This window comes from Rosa rugosa, chromosome 1, assembly GCF_958449725.1.
Source record: "Rosa rugosa chromosome 1, drRosRugo1.1, whole genome shotgun sequence".
NCBI classification, from domain to species: Eukaryota; Viridiplantae; Streptophyta; class Magnoliopsida; order Rosales; family Rosaceae; genus Rosa; species Rosa rugosa.
This window is the reverse complement of record NC_084820.1, coordinates 66,541,154-66,557,157: the sequence shown is the minus strand read 5'-3', so window position 1 is coordinate 66,557,157 and position 16,004 is coordinate 66,541,154. Positions and strand designations below refer to the sequence as shown.

Here is a 16,004-nt window from a genome sequence, read left to right as displayed (position 1 = left end):
TCCGACCCAAAATTTTGTTGACTTTAACTAGGCTTTGCCTGGCCCGACCCTAAGCCCTAAAATTTATGGTAGGGCCGGCCTAGCCCAACCCATCCCATGATGACCCCCATCTTGACTAATATTTAAGTCTTTTGGCATTTTGCTAAAGTCTTGATGTACCAATTCAAGATAACAAATTAAATATTTTGTCAAGTTAGGTTAATTTTTTGGGACAATGATAAAAGAGGTCATTTTAAAGTGCCTTATTATAATTCAGGTACCACAAATGTTCCTATGATAATTAAGGTCACATTTTAACAACCTGCCACTAAAATTAAGCGTAATTACCAAAGATGCCACTGGCAGCTCTCTCTCTCTCACGTTATCCAATCCCGTCTCAACCAGTCTCAACCCTTACCAATCTCGATCTCTCTCTCTCTGCCCCTCCTCCGTCCGCAGGAGCACACCTACTGCGTCTACTCCGCCGTCTTCGCCTCCGCCTCCGGCAACTGCACCGCACTCGTCTGGGACGTGCGTGAGCCTAGATCCACGATGATCATCCCGGCGCATGAGTTTGAGATCCTGAACACGACGACTGCGTCATCGCCACCACCTCCGTCGACAAATCGATGAAGGTTTGGGACGCCAGGTCCATCGGAGCTCCGATCTGGTGCTGAACGGCCACAGCTACGCTGTCAGAAAAGCCAAATTCTCGCCGCACCTGCAACGCTTAATGATGTCGTGCTCGTACTACTTGTCGGCGTAGTTGTCGTTGCTTCAATACTAGTTAGGACTAGGCATCGGCGACGGTTCCGATAGCTACAGCTCCGGCCTTGGATCAATGACTCTAAAAACTACATTGCCGTCGCTGTCGATTACCGCTTAGTGATTCGCGACACTCTCTCCTTCAAGGTACTTCCCTTCCTCCCTAATTCCCTCTTTACCTAAAGGCTGCATTTGGTTGACGAGAACTGCAAAGAAATGAAGCTTGAAATGTTCTAACTAGTGAAATTTTCATTCTATTTTAACTACTTTTCATGGCAACCAAATGATGGTGTACATTGAGCTAAATTTTTGTAGATCTTAGCGTCTCTATTTAAATTTGTGTAAAGAAAATTGTAGTTTCGTAGCTTGTATTTGCTGGTTTGCTGAAGAATTAGAATACGTGTGTAAGCTTGGATGTTTCCATGGGGATTGAGAATCGAAGCTTATTTCATGTTAATTAGCTATCAAGTTAGTTAGGTAAGAGTTTAAATCGGATTAGGTGGTATTTGATTTAAGGTTGGTTTTGTTTATCTGAATGAAAAGCCCAGAAGATGTTTGAGTGATATGAAGAAAAAGAAACCAACTCCTCTCTCACAAAAAATGCCTCATGCAGATGATGTTTGTTGGTAATTTCTTCCTTACCATCTACTCATGGTTTAAAGCATTCATATTTATGAGTATCATCCGAAGATGCTGCATGACTACCTTGAAGGTTCAGATAATATTGGCTTCATGTATCCAAGGTCATCATTTATTACTAGCACTAAGTGTGTTGATGATGCAACTGCAATGTATACGCTTATGATTGTGAGAAAGAGCTCTTTCATCCTTCTAGTTTCAACTTTTCATCTGACAAAAAGTGCTTGCTTCTTAAAATTGTCAAGTGAGATCAATTAGTTAGTTAATGTTTGTCTCAATTTTCACGTATGTGAGTGAGGATTCTTTACTCATTAATGGAATTCAATCACTCCAAGAAGAACCAAATTTTGAATTATTTTTTCCTTAATGGAAATTTGTGATGTTGTGGCAACACTACAGGAATTGATACTTTTCTTGCTCAGTGTTATTCTAATTGTTTTCTTACAATACGGAAAATACTAGATGAATGAAGTTTTGATAAGATTGTGATCTGTTTTGAGATTGATAGGGTAAATTGGTTTCTATGTACCTACATACTTGCCTGGTAGTTGTAAGTAACAGAGCATATATGTAATTGTATATGAGTTTGGTGATCCAATTATGCAATTTAGGTGACTAATTATTGTTTGGTGAGCCAGGCGCACAGATGGATTCTTACAGTGGTGCTTTCAAAGCCTGCATCAACTTGCTTAACTTGAGACTTGGGCGTCAAGTGTATGGTTTGGTTGTCACCACAGGATGTGTTAGATTATGTTGTTGGAAGCATTCTTACAGACCTGTATGCAAGAGTGGGAAACATTAAGGACGAGTTGGGGATGTTTTACAGTTTCCAATGAAAGACACTGTAGCCTGGTCTGGTTTGATCATAGGGTGTGCTAAAATGGGACTAAGCTGGTTAGCTTTTTCAATGTTTAGAGATATGGTGTATTTGGATACAAGGGAAGAGGATTCAAGCTATTTAATGATGATGGATCCAGGTCAGGTCTTGGTCCTTACCAAATAACGTGTTAGTTTTTACTCGGGTCCGAGTTCGACCTCCTGTTGGGTCGGCTTTTGCAGATCAATTTGAACGGAATCAGACGGTACGATCAGAGACCATTCAAAAGCTTAAGGCTGGTCTTGCTCCCAAGCATGAGGAGAAGATTGATATAATTAGTTAAGATGGCTTGGTGGTTCTGATATAACTTGTAATGTTTTTTTTCATTTGGATAATTACCCCAATAAGTTGGAAGGGTATGTCATCAACATGTGCTACTGTTACAAAGTATTTATCACAATTTATTTATTATCAACTATGTTACTGACTAGGTCACATTGCATGTCACTGTTATAGACATGTCACTGAGTCAGTCTTATCAAGTCACTGTCAATCCCTGGACAAGTGACATGGTCAATGACATGGTCAATTACTTAGTTAGTGACATGTGATTAACAGTGACTTGGCTATTAACTTGTGACTTGGCTGCTGACAGTTACTTGGTTAGTGACATGGTCAGTTACTTAGTTAGTGACATGTGATTAATAGTGACTTGGCTATTAACTTGTGACTTGGCTACTGACAGTTACTTGGTTATTGACACTACTACAAAATTGGGCTTCGTAGACACCTGGCCCAAAGATTCAAAGACGTTTTTTTCTTTGGCTGTCCTTGTAACTCATTAGCGACGTAGGATTTTTTAACACGGGAGGTTTTTTCTGTTTTTAGCTGCTTCTTTCTCCAACAAAAAAAAATCTGCAATTGCTTTTCACGTTCTCTGAGCTCTCTCTCTCTTCAGAGCAAAAAAAAAAAAAAAAGACTGAGCTCCTCCAAATCGAACCTTCTCTCATCTCCCTCTCATCGCCACAACCCCTCCATCATTCACATCGCTACAGACCCATCATCCACAAGCACTCCAAATCGACCTTGGACTCACCGTGGCTTCATCGATGGCGTCTGCTCTATCATTCACCAAAGTGTCCCGAGCACATAGTCTTCCGCTTCATCACCACGCACCACCGCTAAGCGGACCTCTGCCATGTGATCAACTGCAACCTAGTGAAGGGCAAGATCTCATACTCGATTCGGCAGGCGTAGGTCACATTCTCTCATCTTTTGCACAAATCTACCTCGCAGATCTATAGTATCTCTCTGATATAGGTTTTGTAATCCGTGTTCTAGATCTGTTCTTTATAGTCATGTCTTGATTTGAGGTTTGATAAAAATTTGGGAGCTGAGATTTGGAATTCTGAGTTTGATTTAAGAGCTTTCCTCAGGTTCTTTGATTTCTCTATTTTATTTTATTTATTTATTTTATTCTTTTCCATCTACAGTTCTGCTCAGGGGCCAAAAAGGAGTGGGGAAATTTTTTTTCATTGCCAACAGATCGATACTCTTTGGGTCCGTGAAATAGAAGTGAATTAAGAATGAATGTTAGTCATCTGAGTTCTTTGTTTGATTGTCCTATGATTTTATGTTTCATTTATCAAACTTTACACAATACATGTCTAAAGTCATAACACCTATATTCAATTCATGGGCATAATTAAGTGAGTTGTTGAACAATTTGAATTTTATACCAACTGTGTAAGAATGCTTATTGTTGGTGTTATTGGCTTGGTCATCTTGGCTGCTGTGACCCTACTTGGTATTCTTGCAAGGGGCTCTTGTTTTTAACACAAGTGTTTTAGCATTGTAGATTAAATACTTCCAATGAATATGCAAACTGTGTATTAGCTTTTGGCTTTGGTGATTCACTTGGACAGGGACAAAGGGATAAGGTGAAGCTTTTGGATGCAAAACAGTCCGCTATAAGTGCTTATTTGGACTGCCACTGAGGTCGAGTGCTTTCTTAAACATGTCAAAGGAATTTCCTAGTTTGCTACAAATGATTCATTAATTGTTTTTTGAATTGTTAGATTGTTTTTTCTCGCTCTAGTAGTTGAAACTCTTGGTGTGTGTGCGTGTGTGTATATATATTTTTAAGTTTGACTATATTGTTTTACTTTCTCTGATTCATAGCAGGTTTAACCAAAAGAGCTATTATGTTGATAGTGCTATCTGTTTTCAGGTACTTGTTTCTTCACTAATTCGTCTATTTTCTATTTAGTTCTTTGATAACTTTTTCAATTTTGGTTAGAAACTTGAGTTAATGGGATAATTTTAGGGTGAATCACCTGTGAGGTACGAAAAAACAGACGTATGGGCGGTCGGTGGATAAGTCGGGATGATTTGGGTTTAGATTGAGCAACTTATGTAAGTCCCTCTTTTTCCTCTTTGCTGAACTTACGTTTCTCTAGTAAGTTGAATTATAGCTTTACAAGTTAAAAACTTGAAACTTAATTTGCTGATTTGTGTAGTGTTCATGACTTTATAATGTAATTCATTGCAAATACTCCTATGTCTATGAGTTTAAGTGAATGATCAAGTATTCATATACTCAGATGCTTACTTGCTGCAATATTATATGTTGTAGTACTGGGAATGAAAGTTTGGCGTACAATGCAACTTTGGGAGTAGAGAAGAAGAACTTTGGACATCAAGTAGCAACTATTTTATTGGTTAGTGCTCTCTCGTACCTGAACCTTTGAACTTTTCTTTAAGGGTTTATATATTATGTAACATGGATTTGAAACCTGCTAATTAATGGTTTCCTAATACTTATGTTCCCGGAGAGTAAGATAATGCTTAAATTCCCTTTTTTTTTTTCTTTCACATTTTTGTGGTGTATTCCAAGACATTGAAACTGAGAAGCTTTGTTATGTTAGGAAGCTTAAAATGGTTTGCATGACCCATGTATGCCTATGCATATATATTGTAGCTGCATTCTTTGTTGTTATTATTTACTGTACTATGCTTTTCCTTGCTATTTCTTCCCACCTACTGTCACACATTCGATTTTGTTGTGTCTGCAACTTTTTTCATCCTCTCAATTTTGGATTGCTTATAGGATATCAACAATTCTGTTCTCGGTGTTATGGGTTTTGATTCTTTTTTGGTTTGGTTTACCATCCTTAAACCCCAGTTTCTCTGCTCTCGGTGTTACCATTATAATTCATCTTTGTCTATGGGTCTGAGGGACTGTGAGCATGGTTTTTCTCCATTTGGTCAAGTGAATACTTGGTGGGTTATGCAGAAATCTATAGTGTATACTAAGTTGGCTTCTGTGGTGGAATATATCCTGTTAAGAAGATTTGAATGTGCTAAACTTGTAAATGCTACTTTAAGGAACATAGATCAGCCATATAGGAGATGCTGCTTCAGGGGGTGGTTTATGCTCTTAGTCACACTTTTATGAACAGATTCATATAAATCTACACTTATTTCTTAGTTTGATCAATTGTGTCATCATTAGTTAACTAACCAACTCTCTTTTTTGTTTCTGATTTCATAAAGCTTAGTTAGTTGACCAATGTGATTGTGGAGCTATCAATTTAGTACCCTGAATTTTTTAAGAATTGTGAACTGAAAATACGTTATGGATATTTCAGGTGATACTTGGAGATCCAACTAGCTCTAATGTGGTCCAAGATTTTTAGAGAAAGTAAGGTAAGAACCTATGAACCGAAAATTACGAAAATTTCATATCTGAACTCATAGAATTCATGAGTCTATTGCCTGGGACTTAGTTGTTAGCGATAATAGACATACTTATGACATTGTTGGCTTGCATCTCTCACGTAGACCTTATTATTTAATATTCTAGCTTTCCTGTAGTTTGGCTCACATATGCTAGTTTCCATTAATATGCTGATTTAAATCTTTGGAATACATGTACTTCAGTTCTATTTGAGAGTAAGAATATCAGTTTTGATTGAGAAGGCTTATGTTCACACTGGTTATCATTCTTTAATATACTTTTATTTGATATTGCAGTTCAAGACAGACTCATGATGCTCATGATGAATGTGATGTGGATTGAGCGAAGTTGTAGTTAGATTAGATTGTAAATTTTAGTTTAGTGAACTTGGGAAAATAAATCTATGCTCATTGATATTGTACTTTGGATGTTGATATATAATTTTGGTTAGTAATCATGTGTAAATTTGCAGATTTGAATATTTTTTTTGTGTCATGGAAAAGATACAAGGACGTTTTTTCTTCGTCTTCATATATGTTTAAGGATGTTTTTATGAGATACTATGACGTTTTTCTAGTGTCCTTATAGATATTAGATGACACTCTTTTCAGTTATAAGGACGTTTTTCTAGTGTCCTTGTAGACATTAGATGACGTTTATTAATAGAAACAAGGACGCTTTTTCAGTGTCCTTGTACACATTTAAGGACGTTTTTTCAACGTCCTAAAAGATGACTTACTATGACTCCTTGATAGATGACGTTTTTTTAACGTGTCATCTAAAGTTTTTTAGGACATTTTTCGAACGTCCTTAAATCCATTTTCTGTAGTAGTGTGACATGGTCAGTGACATGTGATTAACAGTGACTTGGCTATTAACTTGTGACTTGGCTACTGACAGTTACTTGGTTAGTGACATGGTCAGTTACTTAGTTAGTGACATGTGATTAACAGTGACTTGGCTATTAACTTGTGACTTGGTTAGTGACATGGTCTGTTACTTAGTTAATGACATGTGATTAACAGTGACTTGACTATTAACTTGTGACTTGGTTACTGACAGTTATTTGGTCAGTGACATGGTCAGTTACTTAGTTAGTTACTAGTTAGTGCGGTTACTGGTCATGTCACAGTCGTGACTATGTCACTGATCATTTTAACTGTCAATCACATGCCACTTGCCAAGTCACTGTCAATCATATGTCACTTTTCCAAATCACTAACAAAGTCACTAACCAAGGCAAGCATCCAAGCCCAACCTACTACGACAAAAGAGGCAAATACATCATGGAGTGCATATACAAGTGTAAAGAAATGAGAATAGAGGTGGAGGAGTAAAGAATTAGAAGTCCAACTATCATTTAACAAGTATCATTATGAAAAAGAAAAAAGAAAAATAACCTGATGAATACATTAGAAATTTCCAGACAAAAAGAAATGAAATATGTTGAAGAGAGAGTTTATTATCTTCAAGCTCCAGCCACATTACACATGATTCTAAACAACTACTCAGCTCACATCCTATAAATTATGACATGTCCACATCATCAGAAACATAGGTTTGACACTTTGACTCTATGATACATTGTTTTAAACCAACTAGTATCCATTCTGATGACATATATGTGCTTCAAACCATGAAAGCTGAGGGGATGCCACACTTCTTGACAAAAATCCAGTGCATTCTTACGTTTCACCTAGAAGAAAACATGTAAACAAGCAGATCAATATAAAGCATACTAAGCATATTCAATTACCAATCGGATTTTAAAGCAATCAGTGACTTGATGCCCCTGAAACCAAAGGTGTACGAAAGTTGGATAAGAAAGAAAAAAGTAAAACTAACAAGACTGTAGCTAGCTCAAAATATCGGGCAAGGTACTCCTGCAGAAAACTAATCCAAAAAGCTCAGTGCAAAATGGGCATCTCAATTTGTTGGAAAGCCATTAACCCAGTAAATGTCTTCTTTGAAACCTTTTCATTCTTTCATCAGTCTCTAAAAGTTACTGTTAATGATATGGAATAGTGTCTTTCACATAAATGTTCCACAACATTGGAATCGGACATAATTAAGCCACAAATTTCACCATCAACAGATATTCTAATAAATTGCATGATTAGCTGTAAATCTCCATTTGAAATCAATATTCATCCCTCAAATATTTTATGTAACATTTCAAGTTTTCAATCAAGTTGGTGCATAAACTGACCCCTAACCAAATACAAAGGAATTAAAGGGGAAAAAAGGATTCTAGATTCAATGGCTACCTAAAAAAATCAAATGAGCAGTGAATAACTAATCAATAAGTGTAACTAACTGATCAACATATCCAAACAACTACATAAAAGTGGTCCCTTCTAGTTGGACTGCTGCTAATATAATGCTTTGTTATCGAAGCTACGAGTGTAAGCAAGCAAAAAATGAAGAGGAAGAGCAGATTTACAGCATTGATGAATAAAAGTATAATAAAAGTAATCAAGAGATATATTTACCATGATGCTCCCATATGAATCCGGCCACCAAGTCTATCTCGATGAGATCCCTTTCTTCTCCATTTCAATTTGAATGATAAGGGCTTCACTCTTCAGCTCCTCATCACAAAATGATTTTATAAGAGCACCCAAAACTTCCTGACTCCATTTGACACCTTTCCTGTTTATTTTTTCAAAGAAGTCCCATGCATCTTTTGCACTGCGACCAAATTTCCTCATGATAGTAATCATTATCGAACACATCACATGATCAGGAAGGGTATTATTTGCTTCCATCGTCTCATATACCTTCCAAGCATCATCATACCTAATATAAGTCGGTACGTATCAGCAATGAATTCTAGCAAGTTGCTTTATCATTTGCAAGCATTGCCTATCCAGCACAGCGGCAGATGACTGCATAACAATCACAACCGCCATGAAAACCAAGGGATCACTCTAGTAAGGCCTCAGGCAGAGATCACTATGGTGAAGCTAGGAATCAAAAAGAAGATCCACAAGCTAACTCAAAGGATATGACTTCAACTTTCCAACAAATGCTTCAGTGAACACATCCAATGTCCAAGAAGATCCACCCGGCAACTCCTAAAACGAACACAAAACAACAAAAAGTAAAAAATGAATATCACCTGTAGTCCAGACTCGAGAGAACTAATTATTTGAATCATAATATTATCACATGTAGTCCATTCAATTACAAATTTACAATACGTGCAAGCAGAAGAAATTCAAATTAACATTTAGAACACATTAAAAGAGTCTTCACCTCATTAAGAATCTGCTCAGCCAGAAACTCAATTGAGCTTTACTGTTCACTTTTCTGCATTTTATCAAATGGCATCAAAATGAGATTGAACCGACAAAGAACAACAAGTTTCACCAAGAATTCACATGGCGGCTATCGATAACATTGGCCAGGACTCGAACGTGCTCGACGGGTCGAGCCTCTGAGAAGGAACTTGAAGCCGGACACGTCGCCGGAGCCGAGCCTGGGCCCCATTGTCACCGATTTGGAGCAGATAACTCCCCAAACTCAAATCCTAACCTAGCCTCCCCCTTTCTCCTCCTACTCGGCCGCCGCCGCGCTGTCGTAAACCATAGCCCGATCAAACACTTAATTTGATAAGATCGAGCAAAAAAAATTTCAATCAAGAAAAAGCTTAAAGTGAATTTCATAACAAAACCTGAACAAGGCGTAACGAGGCGTCGAGGACGAACACATTTTAGAGCTAGGAGTGACGCGTTGTTCTTCGCCATTCACACTCTCTCTCTCTCGAGGTCTGTGTCTGCGTGGAGGAGGAGGAGAAGAAGATAGAGAGAGAATTGGCTTTGAAGGGCAGAATTGGAATAAAAAAAATTAAAAACTGACCTTTTTTAACATGACTTCATTATTCATAAGGACTAAATTAATATTAATAACAATTCACAACGGACCTTTTTATCAAGTGGGAAACTAGGTGACTTTATTATCATTTCACTCTCTAAAGTGACATTTTCCATCATTTCCCTTAATTTTTTTCATATTTTACAGTTTTTTTTTTTTTTTTGCTATTAAACGGAGGAGGCTGGAATGCAAAGGCTGCAACTTACAGCCACTGACGGGGTTGACGTGGCGCGAGGAGAGCCCACTTAATGGGTCAAAGTAGGGGCTCAAGATAATTTCGCAGTTGACGGTGCCGTTAAGAGTAAAACATGTTTTACAGCCTCCTCGTTGGCGCATCAGCCACCATTTTCCTCTCCAAAACCCCTCTTTTCTCAGACCCAAAATCACTTCTGTTCTTTCTCTCCTCTCACCACTCAACTTCATAGCCAAACCATTCCCTTTCGCTGTTTAACCAAAATCCAATCTTTGAACACAAACAAAGCCCATAATTTTCGTCGGTTTTCCGGGAAAGCAATTGGGTTTTTGTTTGAAAGGAAGTTAAGGGTCGTGTGAGTGCAAAAGAGGATGGCGTTGATGAAGCTGAGGAGGAAAGTAGAAGGGAGAGTACTATGCCGGAGCGGTTTAGGTACTTGACCGAAGAAGCTCCTGACCCTCCTGTGAGGTGGCCTTGGTTTCTGGGTAAAATGCTTCACTATCTTTCTCTATCTTTTTTTGTGTTTTATGAAAAATTGGTGATGATTGGAAAAGTGAGCAAAATGAAAGATTGAGTCTTTGGGCTTGTGTTGAATTGGGGTCTTGGTAGTGTGGAATCATAGTATTATTAAAACTTGTAATGGGAAGTTTCCATTTGGTATAGGCACGGCATCCTCTGTAGTCCAATTTCAGTTTGATAGATTTGAAAAAGAATTAGTTGAGAGTCTTGTAGATATTCCTTTAAAGAAGATGATTTGAGTTTAAAAAGAGTTGTGCAACAGAGGTTTAGGACGCTACTAGGCAATTACAAGTGCTGGCAAAGTGTAATGGAGTGGAAGCAGATGGTTGAGGTACATGCCCTCCTTTTAGTATTGAAGATTGTTAGTTTTGTTGAATTTCAGTGGACTATGATTTGTTTGTGGTCCTTTATTGCTCTAAGATTCCTGCAATTCATTATGTGATTGCTAGTGTGTGAGCACTGATTGAAATTATTGATTAAGTACTTGGATTATTAGGATTTCCATTTACTTCTCAGAAAAGCTTCTTGTGTTATTGCGAGATGGGCAAAAGGTGTCGGGGTTACTATGGTATTTTTAGCAGTTTGGTAGTACTAATTTGTTCATCATCTGTATTTAACCTTATGTGTGATCTGATCCGAACATAAAACAGGTGAATTGGTGCGGTAAATGGTAGCAACAAGTAAACGGATGGATGGAAGAGGCATGGAAAACAGAGAGATGGACAACAGACATGTATAAAAGAGTTCATGATGCGACCCCAAGCAAAAGTGGAAGTTCATGCAGTTCAGACGAGTAAGTAGTTTATGTCATAGCACATTGTTTATGTAAAATAAATATGAAGTCATATGCAGTCAGATTTTGCATTCATAGTGAAGAGAGGATGTTACTATTAGACTGTCACTTGTTTCATCTGATTTGTAGTTGTGAAACATAGCCTTTTCTTTTTGCACAAACTCGGTATATACTGGCCAGATTCAACCAGATGCAATCTACTAGATTGGGAGAAGCATTCCAATATAATTGAAAATTTGAAAGTCATTCATAGAGATCTCAAATCTAGTAACATACTGCTAAATGAAAATATGAACCAAAATTTCTGATTTTGGTACAGCAAGGAGTTTCATGCTTAAGCGACTCGTATTGGATAAGCCACCACTTATCACAAAACCCAAAAAACCAACAGAGCCCCATGTTTCATCTAGCCTTTGCAGAGCCCAAATCAAGATTCAAGCGTGAAGGTTGCAGTCGCCGAAATCAATATGAGGAGTTGACGAAGGCTTAGCCTTCGCAGAAACCATACCAATATCGATGGTGTATGCGAAGATGATGAAGGCGTTGAGGACATGCTGGAAGATCTTCAGTTAGCGAATCTGAAGATTTATCTCATCCTATCTCCCATCATCTTGGCCGGTAAGTCCTTGTTATAATTTCAAATATTTTTTATATCTGGATGTAAGATATCTGATATTGCTATGACAATTTTTTCTAGTAGAGAACGGTTATTGAGGCTGGTCTTTAATTGAAACTTGAAAGACATCGGGTTGAACTGGTATATGGTAATCAACTAGGTTAATTGGGTTTCTATGAATGGAGTATGCATGAAATTTTTTCCTTCAATTTATTAAGTTCAAGAAGTCGCACTACTGTTCACTTGCAAGTAGCCAAAAACCAAATTTGAAATTGATCGTTGTTGTTGTTAGTAGATGTGTTAAGTAAGATGCTAGTAATGCAACGAAAGTTAATCCTGGAAAATAACAGGAACGAAAGCAAAAAATTATTTTTCTTGTCATCAACTCCCAATTTGTTGTTGTACAAGATTGTCTCATTCACTATCCAAAACCCAACAAAGACGACTGGGTGACCAAATCAGATTGACACCAAAGATAAATACAATGAAAGCATGTATAAACTAGTCATCCTATTAATTTGTACAGGACAGTATGATAACTTATTTGATCTGTAATGCAGATTAATGGGAAATGTTTAGGCTTTTTTTTTTTTTGGCTGTTTTATAACAATGCTAGTTAATACTTCTGTCATTCTTATTCTGATGCAGGAGCATCCAAGAGGCTTTCCAATTTAGTGTCAGGGTTTTGTTTCCTTTCCCAGTTCTGAGGGCTACGGTATAATATTTGGGCAGTTTTGGTTGGATGGGAGGTGGTACAGATGTGCCTACCAGAAAAATTCTCAGGTAGTTTTGATTGGATAGGGGAATATGTACCTACTAGACAAGGCTTGTTGAACCTTCAACTGTTATGCTATATTTTCCAAATGAAGTTATTGTATGTATATGCATATATTCAAGTATACTGTTGATTTATGTCTAGCAGATTCCAAATTGATGCGGTTTAGATTATGTGTTTATTCAATATTATGGTTGTGATGGTTTGATGAAGTGCTATTTGAATATATGAAGTGTTAATGACCACCACGGTTGTAACATCGTTTGAATGAAATTTTGATGAGCATGAGCCAAGTGTGATTGAAATGGTATAAAAAGCCCAGTTGTTCTCATACTTATACGAATTTGTTGTCCATGGTTGTGTTATGGGTACATAGTAATAGCCATATGGTAAGCTGTATGTAATTGACATGTCCATGCAGAAGCAAAAGTAGCTTAAGCCTCTTTCCTGATTTGGAGCTCCCTGCATGTCTGAAGAATGAATTTAAGTTGAACTAAATTATCTGTAGCTACAACAAAATGTAATTTGCTGCAGGTCATCCAGAGTCCAGACCTTGATCTTGTTATGCATTTACAAATGTTCTGTGGTGAATTTATATCATTATGCATTAGCTTCTTTTTTTTTTCTTCTCTGAGTGTGAGGTTTCATGTTCTTTTCTTGGTGAACTTCTATAATTTTCCCTTGCATCTGCATTGTCTTGGGGGGAAGATTGTATTCAACCAATGTACCAAAAGACTGAAGAAAGATGCAAGTCAAAATCTCTAAATTAGAATGCAACTAGCAAGTTTTCCAAGGAGTTTTGTCAACTTCTTTGCTTTTTATACCCAAGCTTTATATGCATGGATTCCTCACTTTATCAACAACACTTCAACCAGCATTCCGGATCAGTTGGGAAAGGATTGTTCTCGTGGTTTTGTTTTGTAATTTTCTTATCGTTATTGGAGAGAGAAAAAACCAACAACACTTCAGAAACTAAATGAAAATAACAAATTCTCCTTTCAAGCAGTCAAGAGGCCAACAAAAGGCCATTTTACATTTCTTCTGGGGCTTCTTCTGAATTAACACCCTGCTCATGATCCTATAAAATGTTCGTTTTTAACATTCCACATTTGTTCACATCATTAACAAGTAGCTAAAAGTTTAGCCCACTTCAGATGATGCTAATATATTCTGCTTCATTGGTTAATGATGTACTCCATCTTAACTCGACATGCTGAGGTCCTCATTAGTTACATCCACAGCAAAATTTGACAGCAAACCTGCAAAATCAACCAAATCCCATCACAAAGTAGTCAGATTGGAAGTTACATAAATGTAAGAATCACTGTGCCATTATAGAATCAAACAACAAGGGAACTTTCTCCCTCAATTTCTCCAGTTTAAATACAAAATCTCAGGTGTTTATCTTCCTTTTATCTGAATCGAAAAATCTTGAAACTGTACGTAAGTTCGGAAAGATCCATTTCTGAGTAATGGAGGTCATCTAAAGGACGACTCATATACCAAAACCTTATTGTACAAAAATTGAAATTGCAATGCCATGTCTCCGAAAGTATCCAATGACACACCATTCTAATATTAAGGAGCATTAACACACTCAAATTTCCTTTCAAAGAGCAGGATATCTGTTAGCAAATTGTATTACTAGTTTACCTTATATGAGTTCTTCCTAAAATAACTCGGTCAAGTGGCCCAGAGAAAAGTTCTATCCATTTTTGAGAAATTAAAGTACCAGAACACCCATATAGCTAGATCAAAACAATGTCCTCCGACATAAATTACTCGTCTGAACTGCATGAACTTCCACTTTTGCTTGGAGTCACATCACGAACTCTTTTCCATGTCTCTTGCATCGTATTCGTGCCTTTTGCTTGTTGCTGCCGTTTATGGCGCCGATTAACCTGTATTTAAGTTTGGACGAACCACGCAGAATGTTAAATACAGAAGACAAATTTGAATCAACCACATAAATGCGAAATTAAATTACGCCCAGATCGAATACTTGTATTCAAACGGTTAAGAGGAATTTTTAACTTACACGGATATATTGGAGGCGTCGATGCGGTGGATCTCGACTGATTTTTCCTTCGATGGAATACTACATCCGGTGATTACTACTGCAAAATCGATGCCAAACAGATCTAAATCCTAATCCCCTTAATTAGTTTTCATGCAGTTGCAGAAATTGCTTTGTGGTTGCTGATAGGCCAACGAGGAGAAGGACGAATGATGCTGTAGCTGTCTGGAGAAAATGGTCTGTGGTTTGTGGATAGCCCAACAAGAACGTCGACAACGGGGAAGAAGGAGATCAACAAATTAGATTGTGGTGGCTGAGGAGGGCTTTTTAATCTAACGGTCATTGCAATAGTCAGTTATGCCCCGATGTTCCGATCCATAAGAGCATCTCCAACAGTTTCTCTATAATTTTTCTATTATAGGGAAGCAAAAATTAAAGTCTCTAAAAAAATTTTGCTCAAACTCCAACAGATTCTCTATTTTACAGATTCCATAATTCTTCCCTAAATCCTTCCCCAAAATTTTACAGATTGCTGTAAATATAGGGAATTTTGTTTTCTCTCTTATCACTATCTCTATTTTAGGGATAATTATAGGAAATCTGTTGGAGCAACACAGCCAAATTTTTTCCTAAAATGGAGAAAAATCAAGATATGGGGAAGCTGTTGGAGTTGCTCTAACACCGTCTACTGTTAAATTACATTCAGCCCCTACTTTGACCCATTATGTCGCTCTCCTTGCGCCACGTCGACCTCTATCAGTGGCTGTAAGTTGCAGCCTGCGCATTCCAGAACTCTGTAAGCTAAGAAGCTCTTACCTTTCAAAACCAACGACATAAAGAAAACCAACAAATCTGATCCTCTATCTTTTCTTTTCTCTCTCTCTCTGTCAATCAATCTCACATCTTTCCGGATCAATGTTTACCCAACCTCAAAACCGTTCTTCTCTTTTCACTCCCAACCCCTATGAAAGCTATTGTGGCTGCGATGATAAAGTGCAAGGTACTTACCTAAGTGAGTATGGGTGCTCATGCATGGATTCATCACCCCCATTCCCCATGGTTCTGGTTCGCAACTCTGGTTCCCGATCGTTCTTTGGCAACCACGACACTTTCTTGGTTTGAGTCTCGATGGTGGTGAGTATGATGTTGCTTTGAGGGATCTTATCCCCTGGGTTGTTGGATTTCATATGGTTTGTGTTTTGGGATTTGATTGGCATCGGTTATACAGTATGGAACTACTTGGTCTTCTACTTCCGGCGACATATCAACAGTTCTG

The 16,004-nt window shown here is 37.6% G+C and overlaps 4 long non-coding RNA genes across 6 annotated transcripts; 2 read left to right on the top strand and 2 right to left on the bottom strand.

Moving 5' to 3' along the window:
• The first annotated feature begins 3,149 nt into the window (after positions 1–3,149).
• On the top strand, positions 3,150–6,029 carry LOC133745359 (uncharacterized). Of its 2 annotated transcripts, none has more exons than XR_009863558.1 (6): positions 3,150–3,453; positions 4,126–4,198; positions 4,385–4,430; positions 4,527–4,615; positions 4,836–4,920; positions 5,851–6,029. It is a non-coding gene; the product is annotated as an uncharacterized LOC133745359 (long non-coding RNA). The 2 variants fall into 2 exon arrangements; XR_009863557.1 differs by having other exon boundaries at positions 3,150–3,457.
• Positions 6,030–8,768: 2,739 nt separating this feature from the next.
• On the bottom strand, positions 8,769–9,801 carry LOC133721152 (uncharacterized). Its single transcript, XR_009852086.1, has 3 exons — positions 9,616–9,801; positions 9,198–9,516; positions 8,769–9,016 (listed from the first exon to the last, which is right to left on the bottom strand). It is a non-coding gene; the product is annotated as an uncharacterized LOC133721152 (long non-coding RNA).
• A 364-nt stretch (positions 9,802–10,165) lies between these two features.
• Positions 10,166–12,848, top strand: LOC133745349 (uncharacterized). 2 transcript variants are annotated; one of them, XR_009863555.1, is made up of 5 exons: positions 10,166–10,493; positions 10,790–10,858; positions 11,178–11,320; positions 11,640–11,938; positions 12,585–12,848. It is a non-coding gene; the product is annotated as an uncharacterized LOC133745349 (long non-coding RNA). The 2 variants fall into 2 exon arrangements; XR_009863553.1 differs by lacking the exon at positions 10,790–10,858.
• Positions 12,849–13,684: 836 nt separating this feature from the next.
• LOC133745343 (uncharacterized) lies at positions 13,685–15,051 on the bottom strand. Its single transcript, XR_009863552.1, has 3 exons — positions 14,750–15,051; positions 14,365–14,612; positions 13,685–13,970 (listed from the first exon to the last, which is right to left on the bottom strand). It is a non-coding gene; the product is annotated as an uncharacterized LOC133745343 (long non-coding RNA).
• Positions 15,052–16,004: the final 953 nt, after the last annotated feature.